This window comes from Phocoena phocoena, chromosome 4 (genome assembly GCF_963924675.1).
Source record: "Phocoena phocoena chromosome 4, mPhoPho1.1, whole genome shotgun sequence".
Lineage (NCBI taxonomy): Eukaryota > Metazoa > Chordata > Mammalia > Artiodactyla > Phocoenidae > Phocoena > Phocoena phocoena.
The window spans coordinates 34,751,938-34,774,226 of record NC_089222.1 but is presented as its reverse complement, the minus strand read 5'-3'; positions in this window follow the sequence as shown (position 1 = coordinate 34,774,226).

The window sequence follows — 22,289 nt, the reverse complement described above, 5'->3', positions numbered from 1 at the left end:
TCTCTATCACAGCAGTCTATTTCATTCCAGATATTAATCACAATATCTAATCACTTTTATATACATATGTATGTGTATGTGCATATATACCCACACATATATAGCAAATTATATATTTTTTGCATTGCTTATTTGTTGATTATCTTCCCTGTATTAGAGTATCCACTTCTCAAAGGCAGGCACGTTGGCTATCTCAATCTCCTTTGTGTTTCCGTAATGGAGAACAGGATTTGGCATGTAGCTAACGTTTAATCAATATTTTTTTCAGTAGATGAATTGTAATAAAAACATATGGCAAGCTTGTTATGTCAGATTCCTACTGTGTATCTTTTGCTGAATATGTGTCAAATATTAAGTGCTCAGTGCCTTCAAGTTATTTTTTTCTTATAAAACATAGCATACAAAAAGAATTCCTACGCATTTACTCAAGTAAATACCTATCTCCCACACTTAATCCTACAGATCAGTCAGTACCTTTGTAGGATCTAATTACTTGGTTTTAAATAGTGCATAAGACAAATAAAAGGTCTCTTTTAAAAATTTTATCCACAGTTTTAAAATAACTTGTTTATCAAATCATTGTTTTCATTGCAAATTAGCTTGAAGCTATATATTTTACCAGTGTAACTTAGTATAGATAAAGATCACAAAAATAAGAATGAGTTATAACTGTTTTGCTTCTTATAGAGAACATACCTTTTGGATGTGAAATACGCAATTGGAAAAAACATAATAGATGAAGAAGGAGCCACTTGAAAATGCTTGAATAATGGTCAGTGACACTGGATCGTTACTCTGGGTGTTACATTACACAAGGCCATGGGTGCTCCTGACCTTCTGAGCCTGAGTAAAGGCAGGCTCAGGAGGCTGAGCCCTCACAGGTGTGCCCTTGATAAAGCATTGTCAAGCTGCCTGCATCCACACAGCTGTTAGAGAGCCCAGGATCCAAAAGAAATGCCAGGCACACATGGCTCAGGGGTATTGTGACATTGCCTTGATAAATTAACGGAAGGTGTAAGGGTGTAGAGATTACTGTCATTTGACAAGAAAATAGCAATCCGATCTAAGTACCTTTAAAATAGCAAATATAGCTTATAAACTCAACTTGGATTATTTATAAAGAATTATCTTTCCAGAAAAATTTATATAAGGATTCCCTTATTAGGATTGTTTGCTCATTTATATTTAAAGAAATAAACACTCACATTATAAAATAAGATTATATTCATTATATTCAAGTTTCCAAGAATCTTCCTACTATGTAATATTGTTCACAACAATAAAGTATAGCCGTACTATTTCTTAATGCCATAGACTTAATCATGTTCCAAAGCATTTGTACCACTTTGTGCCTGTTTTTCTGAAAGCAAAGCTTTATGTTCTAAAAGAGAACTTTTAAACAGGTAGAAAATATTTATGTGGCAATTGTAACAGCTTGTTTATGATAGCCAAAAAATACCCGAAAACAAGTATCAAATATTTATCTATAGAATATATATATTCTATATATATATATACTACATATTCTTTATCCATTCATCTGTTGAGGGACACTTAGATTGCTTCCATATCTTGGCAATTGTAAATAATGCTGCTATGAACAGTGGGATATGTGTATCTTTTCGAACTAGTGTTTTGGTTATTTTTTGGATATTTACCCAGGAGTGGAATTGCTGGGTCACATGGTAATTATATTTTTAGTTTTTTGAGAAACCTCCATACTAGTCTTCATAGTGGCTGCACCAATTTACATTCCCACCAATGGTGCACAAGACTTCCCTTTTCTCCACATCCTTGCCAACGTTTGTTATTTGTGTTCTTTTTTTTTTTTTTTTGCGGTACGCGGGCCTCTCACTGCTGTGGCCTCTCCCGTTGCGGAGCACAGGCTCCGGACGCGCAGGCTCAGCGGCCATGGCTCATGGGCCCAGCCGCTCTGCGGCATGTGGGATCTTCCCAGACCAGGGCACGAACCCGTGTCCCCTGCATCCGCAGGCGGACTCTCAACCACTGCGCCACCAGGGAAGCCCTATTTGTGTTCCTTTTGATGATAGCCATTGTGACAGGTGAGGTGATATCTCATTGTGGTTTTGATTTGTATTTCCCTGATGATTAGTAATGTTGGGCATCTTTTCATGTGCCTGTTGGCCATGCGCATTTCCTCTTTGGAAAAACGTCTATTTGGTTCTTCCAATTTTTGAAACGGTTGTTTGTTTTTATGATGTTGTATGTAGCTCGTTTATTTTTATACAACTTCTATATTAATCAAGGTTCTCCAGAGAAACAGACTACATACACACACACATATTTATTTATACAATATATATATTTTTTTTTACAGAATATGTGTGTGTTTAGGAATTGGCTCAAAAAAAAAGAAAAAAGAATAGGCTCACACAATTATGGAGGATAAGTCCCATGAGACATTCCAAGATATGTAGTTGGCAAGCTGGAGACTCAGGAGAGCTGATGATGTAGTTCTGGTCTGAGTCTGAAGGCCTGAGAACCAGGAAAGCCAATAGTGTAAGTTCCAGTCCAAAAGCCAGCAGGCTCAGAAAAGAGCCAATGTTCAGTTCAAGTTCAAAGGCAGGAAAATGCTGATGCCCCAGCTTAAACAGGCAGGGAGAGTTCCCTTTCATTTAGTCTTTTTGTTGTATCAGGACTTCATCTGATTGGATGAGATCCACCCACATTAAGAAGGACAATCTGCCTTACTCAGTCTACCAAATCAAATGTTGTGTGGGGTTTTTTTTGTACAATTCATATTCATTTTTTAAAACTTGAGATATAATTGACATGTAGCATTGTATTTGTTTTAGGTGCCCAACATAATGATCTGATAGATATATATAGCTAAGTGATTACCACAGTAAGTTTAGTTAACATTCATCATCACATATAGTTACAGTTTTTTTTCTTGTGATGAGAACTTTGAAAATCTACTCTTAGCAACTTTCAAATACACATTATTATTTACTATACTCATTATGTTGTACATTACATCCCCAGAACTTACTTACCTTGTAATTGGAAATTATAATAAGCGAACTCAAATATTAATCTCATCCAGAAACACCCATACAGACACACCTAGAATAATGTTCAATCAAATGTTTGGGCACCTGATGGTCCAGTCAAGTTGACACATAAATTTAACCATCAAAACTCCTCAGCTCAAATACTTCCTCAGTGAAGCTCTTCCTGCTTCTCTAGTCTAATACAGTCCATCACCCTCCCTTGAGTTGGTTAGATCATTATCCTGCTTTGTATTCTTTAGAGCTTTTACCGTTATCCGAAATTAGTCTGTTTTAAAATAAATTTTATTAATGTAGAAAATGCAAATGATACAATTCTAAGTATGAAAAGCAAGATACAAAATGTACATAATTATTCCAATTAATGGTAATCATTTTATGTACTTATAGAAGCATAGAGAAAAGACTGAAAATATATTAAAATGAGTGTTCTATCTTCATGGTGGTATTCTGGGCAATTTTTGTTTTTATTGTATGTCTTTCTATATTTTCCATTTATGTTTCTATATTTTCCATTTATATTATATTATATAATATATTTATATTATTTCCATATTCTATTATAGCAATGGTTTGCAATTTTTGTTTTTATTATATGTTTTTCTATATTTTCCATTTATATTATAGCAAACCATTATTAAAAGAAAAAATAAGTTATTTTTAAAAAGGTGTTCATGTTTCATTTGTGTCTCTAAAATGACCTTTCTTATACACATATTTATATAGAGTAATACTTACACATAAGAGGTTACATCGTTAGTTGAAAAAAAAATGAAAATATGGGAAATAAAGACCTGATTTTGGCAACTCTTTAAAATGAGAGGTTTATGAAAGGTACAATTATAGTACCATATTTAATATTCCATAAGCAGTTTTGAATATATTATAGGGAATTAAAGTTGTAATTATATGAATCATTGCAACATTTACAAAGATATATTTTATCTACTGATTCTTTTACTCTCTTGTTAATCATATGTTTTACTGAAGTACAGCTGTCTATTTTATAATCAAAGAAATACAGTTGTACTTTAAAATACTAATCAACTGTTAATGTATTTTATAGTAACTGAATGAATAAAAAATAAATTTAGAAAAACCTACAACTTAAAAACACAATAAAATTCTATAAAGAGGTTCATCAAGATAAGGATGAGTCAAGTCCCCCAAAATAATGATTCCCAAATCAGTTGAAAATTTACAACATCCTCATACCTAAATAATGCATGGTGTAGTAGTGTACTCCAGAAAACTGTTTCTTTGATTTTCAAGATGGTTATTCAGGAATACAAGCGAGTACGTATTTCAGTCCTGGTTAACAAACAGCAAGATCTTGGTTACTTTTCCATACTGTTCCTCAAAATGACCTGTTGATATTTCTAGTTTAAATTTTAGTTAAGCTGATGTCCAGCTCTTTTAGATCTCTTTTCTCTGGCTTGTGGTCCATATAATAAATGTCAGAGGGGCAACACGTGGCTTTGCTGTTATGACGGCTGCCCAGTTCTGGTCTCCACTGTGCCGAGTGGGTAATGGACAGGGAGGAGAAATGAAAGACACCCAGAGCAGCATCTTGATCTGCCTTTACCAAAGAGGCCAAGAGTATCTTGAGACAGAGAGAGAGAAACTGCCAAGAGGACCGGAAGAGAGGGAGATGAGCTGGTTCTGGCTGAGCTGGTTGAGGGAGAATTGAGAGAGAGAATAGAGAGAATGGGGCAGGGGGGAGGCATCTGTCAAGCCACGTAAGAAGCAGAGGAAAAGAAGGTGGTGAAAGGGAATTTTAAGAGCGTTGGTTGTATGAGATGAATAATCCCCTTAGTACTTTCCAAGAGAATTCAATAAAAGTTTGAATTTCTTACAGTGCATTTTTTACAATGTTATATTTTGTTTCTTTGAGTGTGATACCATGTAGGAAGTGGACCAAACAGAGCACCTTTATGTGGGAGGATAAAAGCTATGACCTCCATTTTACAAAACTTGTATTAAGAGTTGTATAAGTTTAAGTACTAAACTGATAATTTGGCATCCAAGTACCATCACAAAATACTATCATCTCTACTTCTAAACAAAGCTCAAACCCGACCACTTCTCATCTCTTCTAGACTGTTGCAAAGCCTTGACCACTCTCTTTGATATCCATCTTGCTCTACTATATAATAGTCAAAGTGCTTCTTTTAAAATTTAAATCTTATTACCTCATTCCTCTATGACCCTCCAAAAGCTTCTCATCAAACTCAGAATAAAGTCCTGACCAAGACTTCTAAGGCCTTCCATAAGTTGCTTTCTTTTGACTTCTGCATTCTGATATCCCTGTAGTTTGTTTTCACACACCAACTCTGTCTAAAACAGGCCCCTGCCCCATAATCCCCCCATCATTCTTTCCATTTTTTTTATTCATAACATTCATCAGTACCTGAAATCGTATCTTATAATTATCTCTTTAATAGTTCCTTGTCTGTATCCCCTTCTAGAGTTTAAGCTCCATTAGGGTAAGAACTTTGTGTGCAGCTGTAGGTCTACTCCTAGACTAATGTCTTTCATTCTGAGGTTGAATGGATGAATGAGTGATTAATGCATATTTAAGAAATCTTTCTGTCCACAGAAGTTTACAGTGCTTACCATGTGTAGACACTGTGGTGGTTGCCAAGGATATAAAAATTTCTACCTATAAAAATTCTAAATAGAATCTATGTATCAAGGCAGATTCTACCTTGTCATGGGGTCACTGTGCTAGAAAAGCCAGAAATTAAATGAAAAATTAAAAAGTAATCACAAATAATCAATTACGTGTATAAAGAGTGCTAAAAAGAAAAATAAGTAAACAATTTAAGTTGAACCTAAATTAAGCTCTTCCTTTAAATTTCAAGGATATATTTAAACAAAGCAGATGGATTTTTCTGTAACATTTGCCATTCTTTCTCTTTAGTGTTCTCTTTTAGAAAGGAAAGGAATAAATATACAGTGATGATATCAATGGAAAATAAGGGTTAGAATCTTGCAGCGTGAAGAGAAAATGAGGTGGGAAGCCTATGAAAACAGGGAGGCAGAAAATGAGAAGCCAATACATCACTGTGTGTGGGTGGCATGGTCTTCAATTTATCATTCTCCACATGCTTCATGAAAACACAGTTCAAGGACCTTAGTTTATGAAGTTCCCTACTGTTTGTCCCCAAAATGATTGTGGTCTTAAATGACTAACTAATGACCCCAAAATAATGTCTTAATAACATATTCCATTTCATCATTTATCAAATGACTTGGTAGATTTAACATAATCATGATGAAGATAAATGGTTCTCAAGTAATTTTTAAAATATCAAAAATTTCATATACAAACATTTCAATATATTTACGTAACTACCATTGCTATTCATTATTTCAATTCTGAACATCCCTCTCTCTGAAATTTTATTCTAAATTGGTTGAGAAATGAAAGATTAACCTCATCAGATATACTTTTCTCCGACTTTGTCTGTTATCAGATGGTTTATAAAAATATAATCAATTCTCAGAATTTTTAACTGAAACTTGAATTAGAAAAATAAATGTGTGCTTAAGAATAACTGTGGGGCTTCTCTGGTGGCGCAGTGGTTGAGAATCTGCCTGCTAATGCAGGGACACGCGTTCGGGCCCTGGTCTGGGAGGATCCCACATGCCGCGGAGCAACTAGGCCCGTAAGCCACAACTACTGAGCGTGCGCATCTGGAGCCTGTGCTCCGCAACAAGAGAGGCCGCAATAGTGAGAGGCCCGCGCACCGTGATGAAGAGTGGCCCCCACTTGCCACAGCTAGAGAAAGCCCTCACACAGAAACGAAGACCCAACACAGCAAAAATAAATAAATTTATAAACTCCTACCCCCAACATCTTAAAAAAAGAGAAAGAATAACCGTGTATTATAATTATACGATATGCATTAACGTTTAAAAGAAAGTGCTGTATCTAATTTAATTTTGACAACTAAGTCTCAGTGAATTCTAGCAGTTCACTGTTTCCTTGTCAGTGTCTGGGTACTGTTCTTGATCTGCCTCTGGTTCTGTAGGAGGAAGAGCTCAGCTAGAAACTTGTCTTTTCTTTAAGGAAGCTCCATACTGTTCTCCATAGTGGCTGTATCAATTTACATTCCCACCAACAGTGCAAGAGGGTTCCCTTTTCTCCACACCCTCCCCAGCATGTGACCCAGCAATCCCACTACTGGGCATATACCCAGAGAAAACCATAATTCAAAAGGTCACATGCACCCCAATGTTCATTGCAGCGCTGGTTACAATAGCCAGAACATGGAAACAATCTAAATGTCCATCGAAAGATGAATCAATAAAGAAGATGTGGTAAATATATACAGTGGAATATTACTCAGCCATAAAAAGGAATGAAATTGGGTCATTTGTAGAGATGTGAATGGACCTAGAGACTGTCATACAGAGTGAAGTAAGTCAGAAAAACAAATATCGTATATTAACTCATATATGTGCAATCTGAAAAAATTGGTATAGACGATCTTATTTACAAAGCAGAAATAGAGACACAGACATAGAGAACACACGTATGAATACCAATGGGGAAAGGGTGGGGGGGATGAACTGGGAGATTGGGATTGATGTATAAACACTATTGAGACTATATATAAAATAGATAACTAATGAGAACCTACTGTATAGCACAGGGACCTCTACTCATTGCTCTGTGGTGACCTAAATGGGAAGGAAATCCAAAAAAGAGGGGAGATATACATACGTATAATTGATTCACTTTGCTGTAGAGTAGAAACTAACACAACATTGTAAGGCAACTATACTCCAATAAAAATTTTTTAAAAAATCAAGTTGAGGAAAAACGAAAAAAAAAGAAAAGAAACTTGTCTTTTACTCAGTATCTGACTATCTTATTACCTAGGGCTTTGCCGCCCTTCCTGTAGTTTTCTCTAAGTTTACTTTCCCTTTTTCCTTCTTTCTATGGTAGGTTATCTTGTTTCTGTTGCCCATGCTTTGCATGCCCGGGCTGCTCCCTGGCAGCCAAAGGCCTTCTATACACTGTGCATTTCCTCATCCTGTTAGATTCTCAGCACCCTGAATGACCTCCCCTCCCCATTAAAGCCACATACTCTGTGATCCCTGCCAGCAAGCACCCCAGGACATCAGCAGTCAAGAATGTCTCACTTTCTATGCAGTATCAGGGACAGTGCTGTCTTTCTCTGATGGTTTCCTACCAGAAACATATTTATTATGCATTCATCAAGAATTTGTCATGTGTCAGGCTCTGTTCTATCTCAATTAATCCTCAAAATAATCCTCTGAAGGAAGTACTATAATCAGCCTTTACAAATAATTTGTTTTTCAATAATCACAGCCAAAAGTGATGAGTAAAATTACACTAAGTGTCTTGGGTAACTGATTGCAGAAATGATTTAGCACTTCTTAAACTCTTTGTTCAGGTTTTTTTTTTTTTCTATTTGAACTTTTTAAAGTTTGAGATATGTTTTTTTTAGAAAATCTAAAAATTTAAAATAAACTTAATAACCCATTAAAAAATATTATTGGCTTCATTTTACATTCTATTCTACAGCATAGTAAAATTGAGTTCTCATTAATTTAAAAGTCACACATTTCAAAACTAATGATGGAACTAGATTTAACTGGTTGGAGCAAATGAGTAAAAAAAATGTAATTTAAATGCATATATAAAGTTAGATAGCTATACAAACTGATTTATTGGTATGCTAATTACAAATTATTAGGCAAAAAAAATTTTTAAGAAAGATTGAACCACGTGTAGGAAGTCTATTCAAAGTACAGTGTGAGTCCTAAAGTGGGATTGGAGGAAATGCTTAATGTTGTAAAATTTGTCCTTTCAATGTTTCACTGTTACTAAAAACATTAGCCTTAATTAACAGAATTGAGTTTTCACTGTAGTAATGATTAAATAAGATTAAAATTAAAATAAAAAAACTGGAACGTATATAGTGCAAAAATATTTTGGTGTAGTAATCCTATTTTTTTCTCTATACTTTTATACCTTTCCTTTTTCAAGCAGTAATAAGAAGTAAGAATATTTGGTACTTACTGTCCTCGGGGCAGGAATGACCCAGCAGAAACAGCTGGTGAGGCAAATTCTTGAATTTTGAAACTAAGAAGCTAAGGACCAAGCATAAGACAAAATAATCTAGAAGGACATATGATCAGTCCAGCCCTCTTTTAATGTCTCTAAGGCTAAATAAAGTTTGCTATATGAAAAGTAGAGAAGAGAGTGACAGAAAAAACATGGGAGTTAGTTGTTGGTCAGCAAACATACTTTCCCCTGTCCCCTGTCTTTGGGAAGGCTGCGGGACTAGTGATATAGGTGGTGATAGAAGCCTTGGATGGATTGGCCCTTGGTCTTATCTCTCAAGTACATGCCAAGGCAAGGGCAAGCCTTGCAGTATTCCCTTAAGCTCAGCCAAACAGGAGAGGCAGGCTGTGAAAACCAGGGTGGTGGGAAGAATAGCAGAATGTTTTCCCACGTGGTCAGAAGTAGCACAGATATGCTATCGGCAACCACTGAGGACAAGGAGGATGCAAATATGCTATGTATGGACCAGTTCTAAATTATTATGAAGGAAGAAGAGTCATACTGTGATCCTTTTCTAGTAGAATTGGGCTACCCATTGGTAAAAGCTCTGGTTGACAAAAGTAGGACAATAAGACTCTATTATAATTGTCCACATCAGGGACTCTTGTAGAGGTGGTGGAGGGAAGAGGGTAGGTGTAAAAACGAAACAGGGTAGCAATGACTGAACCTGATAAATGATTTAACTTGAAATGGAGAAGGAATCCAAGAAAAATACCCAGGATTTTGGCATGGGCCCATGGGAAGTGTGGGGGAAGATGGTAAGTAAGGTTTCTCGTAGAGGTGTTGAATAGTAGAAGTCTGCAGGGTATCCAGGTGGAGCTGTCTGGGAGGAAGCAATGTATCGGTCTGGAATTCAGCTATACATTTTGGCTAATGGGTACCAGTCATTTGGTGTATTTTGTAATTCAGAGTTGGAATGTGAATTTAATTAACTTATATTCTGGGGACTAAATATAAAATAAGTGTAGCCCAGGGATTAAGAACTTGGGTATGATAGCTAGAGCACTTGGGTTCTAAACCCAGCTCTAAGATATACTATCTGTATGATTGAAAGGATATTCTGAACCCCTCTGTGGATTTTTTTTGGTCATCTGTAAAACGGAAATGACTATAATACCTACCACACTGCATGGCTATGAAGATTAAGTGATTGAATACATATAAAATCCTTAGTGCTTAGTGAATATTAGCTATTCTGGGTTGAACAACATGAAATTGGCATTTTGAAAGTCAAGAGTCAAATATTGATATTAGCAATTTCATATGATCTAATTTTATATCTGTCAAAGCAGTAATCTAGTAGCACTTTTCTGTTTCCATAATTCAGCTTCACTTGTAGTAAATCCATCTACTCTACTTTGATGGTATAAACAGGTACCACAAGACATTTGGGAATATGATTGACTTGATGTAATTCTTGGAATAAAACTTATTATATCTGATGTTCCCTGTAACCTCTGAAATATTTCCAACAGTGGAAACAGAATGTCTTATTTCTACTAAGAAATAACTACCAAAAAACCCTGATAATTATCCCTGAAATATGTGCTCTGTTAAAGCACACTTGTACAGTGAAAATGATCATTAGTATTGACACCTTTGGAAAAATTCAGATACACTGTCTCTGGCGGGGGAAAAAGACCACTTGACCAACTAATCTCTGGGACTTAGCTAGTTTTGGAATCACAATTCAGGTCTTTACTCACCCACTTACCATCTGCTTCCTTGAGGCTATGTTCTAAGTAATTGAATCAAGACATGAAAAACATGAACTCAACATAAAAAAGATCAAGCTGATTTGAAGCAGTATGCATTGCAATATTATTATATTCAAGGGTAAAAGAAAACTTGTGTACTGTAGTATTTCCATAAACTTGAACATTTTGATGGTGGTATTACTGCAAATCCTTTGTGTAATAAAATACTGAGGTTTGAGGTGCTATTCAGAGCAGAGATCATATAATTTCAAAATCTAAATTGGCTTGCTAATCCACATCCAGTCTGTGTCATCAGATGAACGTGGCAGTTGGAGTTACAGCACATATGGCCAACAAATTCAGATGTGTGTTTAAAATACCACAGAAGACCTGTGTGGGCAGGCACTTTTCAGGATTTTAAAGAGGTGAGGAGTGCAAAGTATTTGCACACAACACGAAAAGTAAATGTTATAGTACGTTTATAATACTTAACAGGTATTTCACTTCTGAAGAAGAATCAAAGATGTGACTTGGCAGTGAATATAAAAAGAGAACATTTTGGAAAAATCAAATAATTTATTTTCCCATTGATCCTTCTTTTGAGAATTTGATATTCTGATTCCCGTTATTCTTCATTTCTTCTGACCAACGTTTAATGACTGCTTCTTTTCCTTTAAAATAAAGGCAGAGGGTTCTTTATATTTGCCATGTGACTTGGAATTTGGTTTTTGTGATTTGTTTGTGTTAAATCATCCAGCCTTTTTTTTTTTTTTTTTTGCGGTACGCGGGCCTCTCCCTGCTGTGGCCTCTCCCGCTGTGGAGCACAGGCTCCGGACTCGCATGCTCAGCGGCCATGGCTCACGGGCCCAGCCGCTCCGTGGCATGTGGGATCTTCCCAGACCGGAGCACGAACCCACATCCCCTGCATCGGCTACTCTCAACCACTGCGCCACCAGGGAAGCCCCAAGCCATTTTTAAAAAATTGAAATCTTATGAAGTCTTGTTTTATTTTTTATCTGAAATATAGTTGATTTACAATGTTGTGTTAGTTTCAGTTGTATGGCAAAGTGATTAAGTTTATGTATATATTTATTTTTAAGATCCTTTTCCATTATAGGTTATTACAAGATATTGAACACAGTTCCCTGTGCTATGCAGTAGGTCCTTGTTGTTTATTTTATATATCGTAGCATGTATCTGTTAATCTCACACTCCTAATTTATCCCTACCCTCCTTTCCCCTTTGGTAGCCATAAGTTTGTTTTCAATGTCTGTGAGTCAATTTCTGTTTTGTTAATAAGTTCATCTGTATCATTTTTTTTAACATACCACATGTAAGTGATAGCCCATGATATTTGTCTTTCTCTGTCTGTCTGCCTTCACTTACATATGATAATCTCTAGGTCCGTCCATGTTACTGCAAGTGGCATTATTTCATTCTTTTTTATGGCTGAGTAATGTTCCATTATATATATATATATATATATATATATATATATATATATATATATATCACATCTTCCTTGTCCATTCATCTGTTGATAGACATTTAGGTTGCTTCCATGTCCTGGCTATTGTAAGTAGTGCTGCTATGAACATTGGGGTGCATGTATCTTTTTGAATTAGAGGTTTCATCTTTTCTGGATATATACCCAGCAGTGAGATTGGCGAATCATATGGTAACTCTATTTTTAGTTTTTTAAGGAATCTCCATACTGTTCTCCATAGTGCCTGCACCAATCTACATCCCCACCAACAGTGTAGGAGGGTTCACTTTTCTCCATACCCTCTCCAGGATTTATTATTTATAGACTTTTTTGATGATGGCCATTTTGACCAATGTGAAGTGATACCTCATTGTAGTTTTGATTTGCATTTCTCTGATTAGCAATGTTGAGCATCTTTTCATGTGCCTGTTGGTCATCTCTGTGTCTTCTGTGGAGAAATGTCTATTTAAGTCTTCTGTCCATTTTTTGATCAGCGTGTTTTCTTGTGAAGCCATCTGGTTCTGGGCTTTTGTTTGTTGGAAGATTTTAAATCACAGTTTCAATTTCAGTGCTTCTGATTGGTGTGTTCATATTTTCTATTTCTTCCTGGCTCAGTCTCAGAAATTTGTGCTTTTCTAAGAATTTGTCCACTTCTTCCAGGTTGTCCATTTTATTGTCATATAGTTGCTTGTAGTAATCTCTCATGATCCTTTATATTTCTGCAGTGTCAATTGTTACTTCTCCTTTTTCATTTCTAATTCTATTGATTTGAATCTTCTTTTTTTCTTGGTGAGTCTGGTTAATGTTTTATCAATTTTGTTATCTTCTCAAAGAATCAGCATTTAGTTTTAATGATCTTTGCTATTGGTTCCTTAATTTCATTTTAGTTTATTTCTGATCTGATCTTTATGATTTCTTTTCTTCTGCTAACTTTGGGGTTTTTTTGTTCTTTTTTCTCTAAGTGCTTTAAGTGTAAGGTTACATTGTTTCTTTGAGATGTTTCTTGTTTCTTGAGGTAGGATTGTATTGTTATAAACTACCCTGTTAGAACTGCTTTTGCTGCATCCCCTAGATTTTGGGTCATCGTGTTTTCATTGTCATTTGTCTCTAGGTATTTTTTGATTTCCACTTTGCTTTATTCAGTGATCTCTTGGTTATTTAGTAGTGTATTGTTTAGCCTCCATGTGTTTGTATTTTTTACAGATTTTTTCCTGGCATTATGAGACCCAGTCTCATAGTGTTGTGGTCTGAAAAGATACTTGAGACGACTTCAATTTTCTTAAATTTACCAGTGCTTGATTTGTGACCCAAGATATGATCTATCCTGGAGAATATTCCATGAGCACTTGAGAAGAATGTGTATTCTGTTGTTTTTGGATGGAATGTCCTATAAATATCAATTAAGTCCATCTTGTTTAATGTATTATTTAAAGCTTGTGTTTCCTTATTTATTTTCATTTTGGATGATCTGTCCATTGGTGACAGTAGAGTTTAAAGTCCCCTACTATGATTGTGTTACTGTCGATTTCCCCTTTTATGGCTGTTAGCATTTGCCTTATGTATTGAGGTGCTCCAGTGTTGTGTGCATAAATATTTACAATTGTTAAATCTTCTTCTTGGATTGATCCCTTGATCATTATGTAGTGTCCTTCTTTGTCTCTTGTAATAGTCTCTATTTTAAAGTCTATTTTGTCTGATATGAGAATTGCTATTCCAGCTTTCTTTGGATTTCCATTTGCATGGGATATCTTTTTCCATCCCCTCACTTTCAGTCTGTATGTGTCCCTAGTTCTGAAGTGGCCCTCTTATAGACAGCTTATATACGAGTCTTGTTTTCGTATCCATTCAGCCAGTCTGTGTCTTTTGGTTGGGACATTTAATCCTTTTACATTTAAGGTAATTATTGATATGTATGTTCCTATTACCATTTTGTTAATTGTTTTGGATTTGTTATTGTAAGCCTTTTCCTTCTCTGTGTTTCCTGCTTAGAGAAGTTCCTTTACTATTTGTTGTAATGCTGGTTTGGTGGTGCTGAATTCTCTTAGCTTTGGCTTGTCTGTAAAGCTTTTAATTTCTCTGTTGAATCTGAGTGAGATCTTTGCTGGATAGAGTAATCTTGGTTGTAGTTTATTCCCTTTCATCACTTTAAATATGTCCTGCCACTCCCTTCTGGCTTGCAGAGTTTCTGCTGAAATATCAGGTGTTAACCTTATGAGGATTCCCTTGTATGTTATTTTTGCTTTTACCTTGCTGCTTTTAATATTTTTTCTTTAAATTTAATTTTTGATAGTTCGACGAATATGTGTCTTGGCATGTTTCTCCTTGGATTTATCCTGTATGGGACTTTCTGCACTTCCTGGACTTGATTGAGTATTTCCTTCCCCATGTTAGGGAAGTTTTCAACTATAATCTCTTCAAATATTTTCTCAGTCCCTTTCTTTATCTCTTCTTCTTCTGGGACCCCTATAATTCGAATGTTGGTGCATTTTATGTTGTCCCAGAGATTACTGTCCCAGGACAGTAAGACTGTCCTCAATTCTTTTCATTCTTTTTTCTTTATTCTGCTATGCAGTAGTTATTTCCACTACTTTATTTTCCAGGTCACTTATCCATCCTTCTGCCTCAGTAATTCTGCTATTGATTCCCTCTAGAGAATATTTAATTTCATTTATTGTGTTGTTCATCATTGGTTGTTTGCTCTTTAGTTCTTCTAGGTCCTTTTTAAACCTTTCTTGTATTTTCTCCATTCTATTTCCAAGATTCTGGATCATCTTTACTGTCATTATTCTGAACTCTTTTTCAGGTAGACTACCTATTTCCTCTTCTCTTTTTTGGTCTGGTGGGTTTTTATTTTGCTCCTTCATCTGCTTTGTATTCCTCTTTCTTCTCATTTTGCTTAACTTACTGTGTCGGGTCTCCTTTTTGCAGGCTGCAGGTTCATAGTTCCCTTTTTTTTTTTTTTGCTGTCTTCCCCTAGTGGGTAAGTTTGGTTCAGTGGGTTTTGTAGGCTTCCTGGTGGAGGGGACTAGGGCCTGTGTTCTGGTGGATGAGGCTGGATCTTGTCTTTCTGGTGGGCAGGACTGTGAGCGGTAGTGTGTTTTGGGGTGTCTGTGGACTTATTATGATTTTAGGCAGCCTCTCTGCTAATGGTTGCGGTGTGTTCTGTGTTGCTAGTTGTTTGCCATAGGGTGTCAAGCACTGTAGCTTGCTGATCATTGAGTAGAGCTGGGTCTTAGTGTTGAGATGGAGATCTGTGGGAGAGCTTTCACCATTGATGTTATGTGGTGCCGGGATGTCTCTGGTGGACCAAGGTCCTTCACTCGGCTCTCCCACCTCTGAGGCTCAGACCTGATACCCGGCCAGAGCAACAGGACCCTGTCAGCCACATGGCTCTGAAGAAAAGGGAGAAAAAAAGGAAAGAAAGAAAGGAAAATAAATAAAATATGGTTATTAAAATAAAAAATAAAAAAATTATGAATAATAAAATTGTGTTAAGAAAAAGAAAGAAGAGAGCAGCCAAACCAAAAAACAAATCCACCAATGATAATAAGCACTAAAAAGTATATGACAAAACAAAAACAAAACAGACCCTAGTACAAATGGTGACAGCAAAGCTATATAGAGAAAATCACACAAAGAAGCATACACATACACACTCACAAAAAGAGAAGAAGGTTAAAGAAAAAATATATATATATATAAAAAAGGAGGTCTTCCCTGGTGGCACAGTGGTTGAGAGTCCGCCTGCTGATGCAGGGGACACGGGTTCATGCCCCGGTCCGGGAGGATCCCACATGCTGTGGAGTGGCTGGGCCCGTGAGCCATGGCCGCTGAGCCTGCGCGTCCAGAGCCACTGAGCCTGCGCGTCCGGAGCCTGTGCTCCACAACGGGAGAGGCCACAGCAGTGAGAGGCCTGTGTACTGCAAAAAAAAAAAAAAAATAGGAAGAGAGCAACCAAATCAGTAAACGGATCTACCGATGATAATAAGCTCTAAATACTAAACTAAGATAAACATAAAACCAGAAACAGATTAAAAAATCCCAAGTCTGCAGTTGCTCCCAAAGTCTGCCACTTCAGTTTTGGGATGATTTGTTGTCTTTTCAGGTATTCCAGAGATGCAGGTACATCAATTTGATTGTGGGGATTTAATCCGCTGCTCCTGAGGCTGCTGGGAGAGATTTCCCATTCTCCTCATTGTTCGCACAGCTCCTGGGGTTCAGCTTTGGATTTGGCCCTGCCTCTGCATGTAGGTGCCCTGAGGGTGTCTGTTCCCTGCCCAGACAGGATGGGGTTAAAGTAGCAGCTGACTAAGGAGCTCTGGCTCACTTAGGCCGGGGGCGGGGGAGGGGGGGAAGGTACGGATGCGGAGAGTGGGGAGGCGGGGTACGGATGCGGAGGCAGAGACCTGCGTAACATTGCAACAGCCTGAGGCGCACCATGTGATCTCCCGGGCAAGTTGTCCCTGGATCACAGTACCCAGGCAGTGGCGGGCTGCACAGGCTCCCAGGAGGGGGGATGTGGATTGTGACCTGTGCTTGCACACAGGCTTCTTGGTGGCTGCAGCAACAGCATTAGCATTTCATGCCTGTCTCTGGTTTCCACACTGATAACCGTGGCTCATGCCCGTCTCTGGAGCTTGTTTAGGTGGTGCTGAATCCCCTCTCCTCGTGCACCCTGATATAATGGTTTCTTGCCTCTTAGGCAGTTCCAGACTTTTTTCCGGACTCCTTCCTGGCTAGTTGTGGCACACTAGCCCCCTTCAGGCTGTTTTCACACAGCCCACCCCAGTCCTCTCCCTGGGATCTGAACTCTGAAGCCAGAGCCTCAGCTCCCAGCCCCCACTCACCCCAGTGGGTGAGCAGACAAACCTCTCAGGCTGATGAGTGCTGGTCTGCTCCAGTCCTCTGTGCAGGAATCTCTCTGCTTTGCCCTCTGTACCCCTTTCACTGCACTCTCCTTCATGGCTTTGAAGCTTGCCCCCCACCCTCCACCCACCCTGTCTCCACCAGTGAAAGGGCTTGATAGTGTGTGGAAAGCTTTCCTCCTTCACAGCTCCCTCCCTGAGGTGCAGGTCCTGTTCCTATTCTTTTGTCTCTGTTTTTCCTTTTTTCTTTTGCCCTACCTAGGTACATAGGGAGTTTCTTGCCTTTTGGGAAGTCTGAGGTCTTCTGCCAGCATTCAGTAGGTGTTTTGTAGGAGTTGGTCCACATGTAGATGTATTTTTGATGTATTTGTGGGGAGGAAGGTTATCTCCATGTCTTAACTCCTTTGCCATCTTGAAGGTTCCCCTATTTGTAGACGTCTTGATGATGGCCATTCTGACCCGGGTGAGGTGATACTTCATTGTAGTCTTGATTTACATTTCTCTGGTAGTTAGTGATATTGAGTGTCTTTTCATGTGCCTGTTGGCCATTCATATGTTTTCTTTGGAGAAATGCCTATTTAGGTCTTCTGCCAATTTTTTGATTGGGTTTTTTTTTGATATTGAGTTGTATGAGCTATTTGTATATTTTGGAAATTAATCCCTTGTCAGTTGCATCATTTGTAAATATTTTCTCCCATTCTGTAGGTTGTCTTTTTTGTTTATAGTTTCCTTTGCTGTGCAAAATCTTTTAGGTTTGATTAGGTCCCAGTTGTTTATTTTTGCTTTTGTTTCCATTGCTCTAGGAGAAGGATCCAAAAAAATATTGCTGTGATCTGTGTCAAAGAGTGGTTTGCCTATGTTTTCCTCTAGGAGCTTTGTGGTAACCAGTCCTTTGCCCATATTTAGGTCCTTTGCCCATTTTTTAAACTGGATTATGGTTTTCTGCTATTGAGTTGTATGAATTCTTTATATATTTTGAATATTAACCCCTAATTATATATATGATTTGCAGATGTTTTCTCCCATTCTGTGAAGTGCCTTGATATTTTGTTGATCACTTGTTTTGATGTGTAGAAGTTTTTAGTTTTTGTTTATTTTTGATTTTGTTGCTTGCCCTTTAGGTGTCATCTCCAAAAAATCATTGCCAAGACCTGTATCGAGGAATTTTTTTCCTATTTTTTTCTAGTAGTTTTATGGCTTTAACACTTACATTTAAGTCTTTCATCCATTTCAAGTTAATTTTTATCAGTGCTGTAAGACAGAATTCATGTGAAGATCCAATTTTCCTAGCACCATTTATGAAGAAACTGTCTTTTCTTCATCTGAGTATTCATTGCTCTCTTGTCAAGTAGTAGTTGACTGTGTATGCATAGGTTTATTTCTAGGTTCTCAATTTTGTTCCTTTGGTTTATGTGTCTATTTAATTCCAGTACCATACTGTTTTGGTTAGTATAGCTTTATAATACATCTTGAAATTAGGAATGTGATGCCTCTACTTTGTTATTCTTTCTCAGGATTCCTTTGGCTATTTGGATCTTTTGTGGTTTCATATCTATTTCAGGCTTGTTTTTTCTACCTCTGTTAAAAAAAAAAAAGCCATTGTAATCTTTTTTTGTGTGTGGTATGCAGGCCTCTCACTGTTGTGGCCTATCCTGTTGTGGAGAACAGGCTCTGGACACACAGGCTCAGTGGCCATGGCTCACGGGCCCAGCCACTCTGCGGCATGTGGGATCTTCCCGGACCAGGGCACGAACCTGTGTCCCCTGCATTGGCAGGTGGACTCTCAACCACTGCGCCACCAGGGAAGCCCCATCATTGTAATCTTGATAGCAATTGCATTGAATTTATAGATGGCTTTGGGTAGTATGGACATTTTAACAATTTAAATTATTCCAATCCATGAGCACAGAATATTTTTTTATTTATTTGAATCTTCTTTGCTTTCTTTTATCAGTGTCTTGTAGTTTTCAGAGTAGAGATATTTCATCTCCTTGGTTAAATTATTCCTAAATGTTTTATTATTTTTGATGCTGTCATAAATGGAATCCTTTTTTCTTTATTTCTTTTTCAGATAACTCACTGTTAGTGTATAGAAACTCTACTGATTTCTGTATGTTAATTTTGTATCCTGCAACCTTACTGAATGAGATTGATTAGATTTGAGTATTTAGCATCTTCTATATATAAATGTATGTCATCTGCAAATAAAGGCAATTTTACTCCTTTTTAAAAAATTCTAATGTCTTTTGTTTCTTGCCTGTTTGCTCTGCCTAGGACTTCCAATGCTATGATGAATATGAGTAATGAGAAGAGCAGTATTGTCTTTTCCTGATCTTAGACGGAAGGTTTCAACCTTTCACCACTGAGCATGATGTTAGCTGTAGGCTTGTCATATATGGCCTTTATCATCCTAAGATACATTCCTTTTGTATCTAATTTGTTGAGAGTTTTTATCATGAACAGATATTGAATTTTGTCAAATGCTTTTTCTACATCTGTTGGGATGATCATTCCATTTTTTTTTTCATTCTATTACTGTGATGTATCACATTTATTGATTTGTATGTGTTGAACCATCCTTGCAATCCAGGGATAAATCCCCTTGATTATGGTGAATGATCCTTTTAATATTCTCATGAATTCAGTTTGCTAGTATTTTATTAAGAATTTTTATATCTATATTCTTCATGAATATTGGCCTGTAGTTTTCTTTTCTTGTAGTGTCTTTTATGGATTTGGTATCAAGGTAATGCTAGCCTCACAAAAGGAGTTTAGAAGTGTTCCTCCTCTTCTTTTTGGAAGAGTTTGAGAAAGATTGAGATTAATTCTTCTTTAAATATTTGGTAGAATTAATCAATGAAGCCACCTAGTCCTGGTTTTTCTTCATTGGGAGATTTTTGATTACTGATTCAATCCCCCTACTTGTAATTGGTATATTCAGATTTTTTTATTTTTTCCTTATTCAGTCTGGTAAGTTATATGTTTCTAAGAATTTGTCCATTTCTTCTAGCTTGTCTAGTTTGTTGGCATATCATTGTTCATAGTAGTCTCTTATGATCCTTTGTATTTCTGTGGTATCAGTTATAATGTTTCCTCTTCCATTTATAATTTTGTTGGCTTGGGTTTTCTCTCTTTTTTCCTTGCTGAGTCTAGCTAAAGGTTTGTCAATTTTGTTTATCTTTTCAAAGAACCAACTCTTAGTTTTGTTCACCTTTTCTGTTTTCCTATTCTCTATTTTATTCATTTCCACTGTAATCTTTATTATTTTCTTCCTTCTGCTAATTTTAAGCTTAGCTTGTTTTTCTTTTTCCAGTTCCTTGAGATGTAAAGTTAGGTTGTTTATTTACAGTCTTTCCATTTTCTTGAGGAATGTGTTTGTAGCTATAAATTTCCCTCTTAGAACTGCTTTTGCTGTACCCCATAAGTTTTGGTATGTTGTGTTTTCATTTTTATTTGTCTAAAGATAATTTTTCTCTTACTTTATGCTTTGATACATTGGTGGTTCAGGAAATGACTATTTTTTAATAGTTAATAACTGTGAGAAATTGGTATGGTAGTTTAAACAGTTTATAGTCAGGTGGGGTATATTCCTCTTAAGTGAATATGAGCTGAATGTGAATACTGATTTGAACAAGAGATTATGGCAGAAGGAACACTGCCAACTTAGGGCCCAATCTTTAAGGGAATGGAAGCTTCTAGTTTGGTTTCTTGGAGTTTGACCAAGATATTTGACTACTCTGAGACCACTATGAAGTGAGAAAGTCCAAACTTGCATGTAGAAAGGCCGGGTAGAGGACTGAGGCCCAAGATGTGTGGCTGTAGCCATTCCCACTTATTTGAGCCAGCCCACCTGAGGTCCCAGACATGACAAACCATTCCTAGTTTGTCTTCCCTAAATTGATGACCCATAGAATCACGAGCTTATAAAATGGTGGCTATTTTACACCACTAAATTTTTGGATGGTTTGTTGCACAGCAATACATCTTTAGAACAACTTTCAATATCCATGGATATTTTCTTAGTTTTACTTCTACCTTAGCTGCTGTGATCTCACATTATTTTCCTATCATCTGAACAGTGAGGGCTCAGACCTCTAACCCATGTCTATCTACACTCATGTGCTGGAGAAATTTCCTTCAGTCTTAAGGCTTTAAATTTCATCCTTACACTATGACTTCCTAATTTATATCTGTAGCTCTCACAGTATACCCAGTGGCTTCCTTGGACATCTCCATTTTAATGTCTAATAGGCATTTCAAACTTAGCATATTCAGACTTAAGGCTGATAAAGTCTGATCTCCTTTACCAACACAGCAACTCTCATACAGTTTCCCATTTGGGTACATGATACCCAGTGTCAACCAGTGTCTCAAACATCATAGATGTTACCTTTGATTCCTCTTTTTCTCCCACACTTCACTTCGGTCCATCAGTAGGTACTGTTGACTCCACCTTAAAAATATATTCCAAGTTGAATGATCTTATAAAACATATGTCAGATTATGTCATTCCCTGCATTTAACCTGAGAATGACTTTTCTTCCCACTTATGGCAAAATCTAATACCCTTACCATGACCTTGTATAACCTGGCTCCAGGTGACTTCTCCACCCTCACAGCCTTTTCTTTCCCTTCTTTGCTCACTTTATTCTAGCACATTTGCCTTCTTGTTGGGCTCAGGCATCCCAAGTGGATCCTACCTAAGGGCTGGAACTCTCCTTTCTTGTGTATTTTCCCACAGCTCACTCCTGAAATTCAATCAGGTCTTGGTGAAGGTGCCACATTCTCAGAAACGTTCTCCTTGTCAGCCACATCTCCAACAGGAACCCCTCTGTCCCCATCATTCACCCCTAAAGTTGCTTTATTTTTCAGCATTGCACTTTTCACCACCTGAAATGACATGTTACCAGTATTTATTTATTTAATTACTTGTTTATTGCCAGCACCATTATTATGTAAACTCTTTAAAGCCAGGTTATTTATCTTGTTCACTGCTACATCCGCAGTCCTGGAACAGTGCCTGGGGACACTACTTATTGATTGACCAAATAAACTCCTTGAGAGCAGAGACTATTTTATTCATCTTTAAATTCTTCCACCCACAGC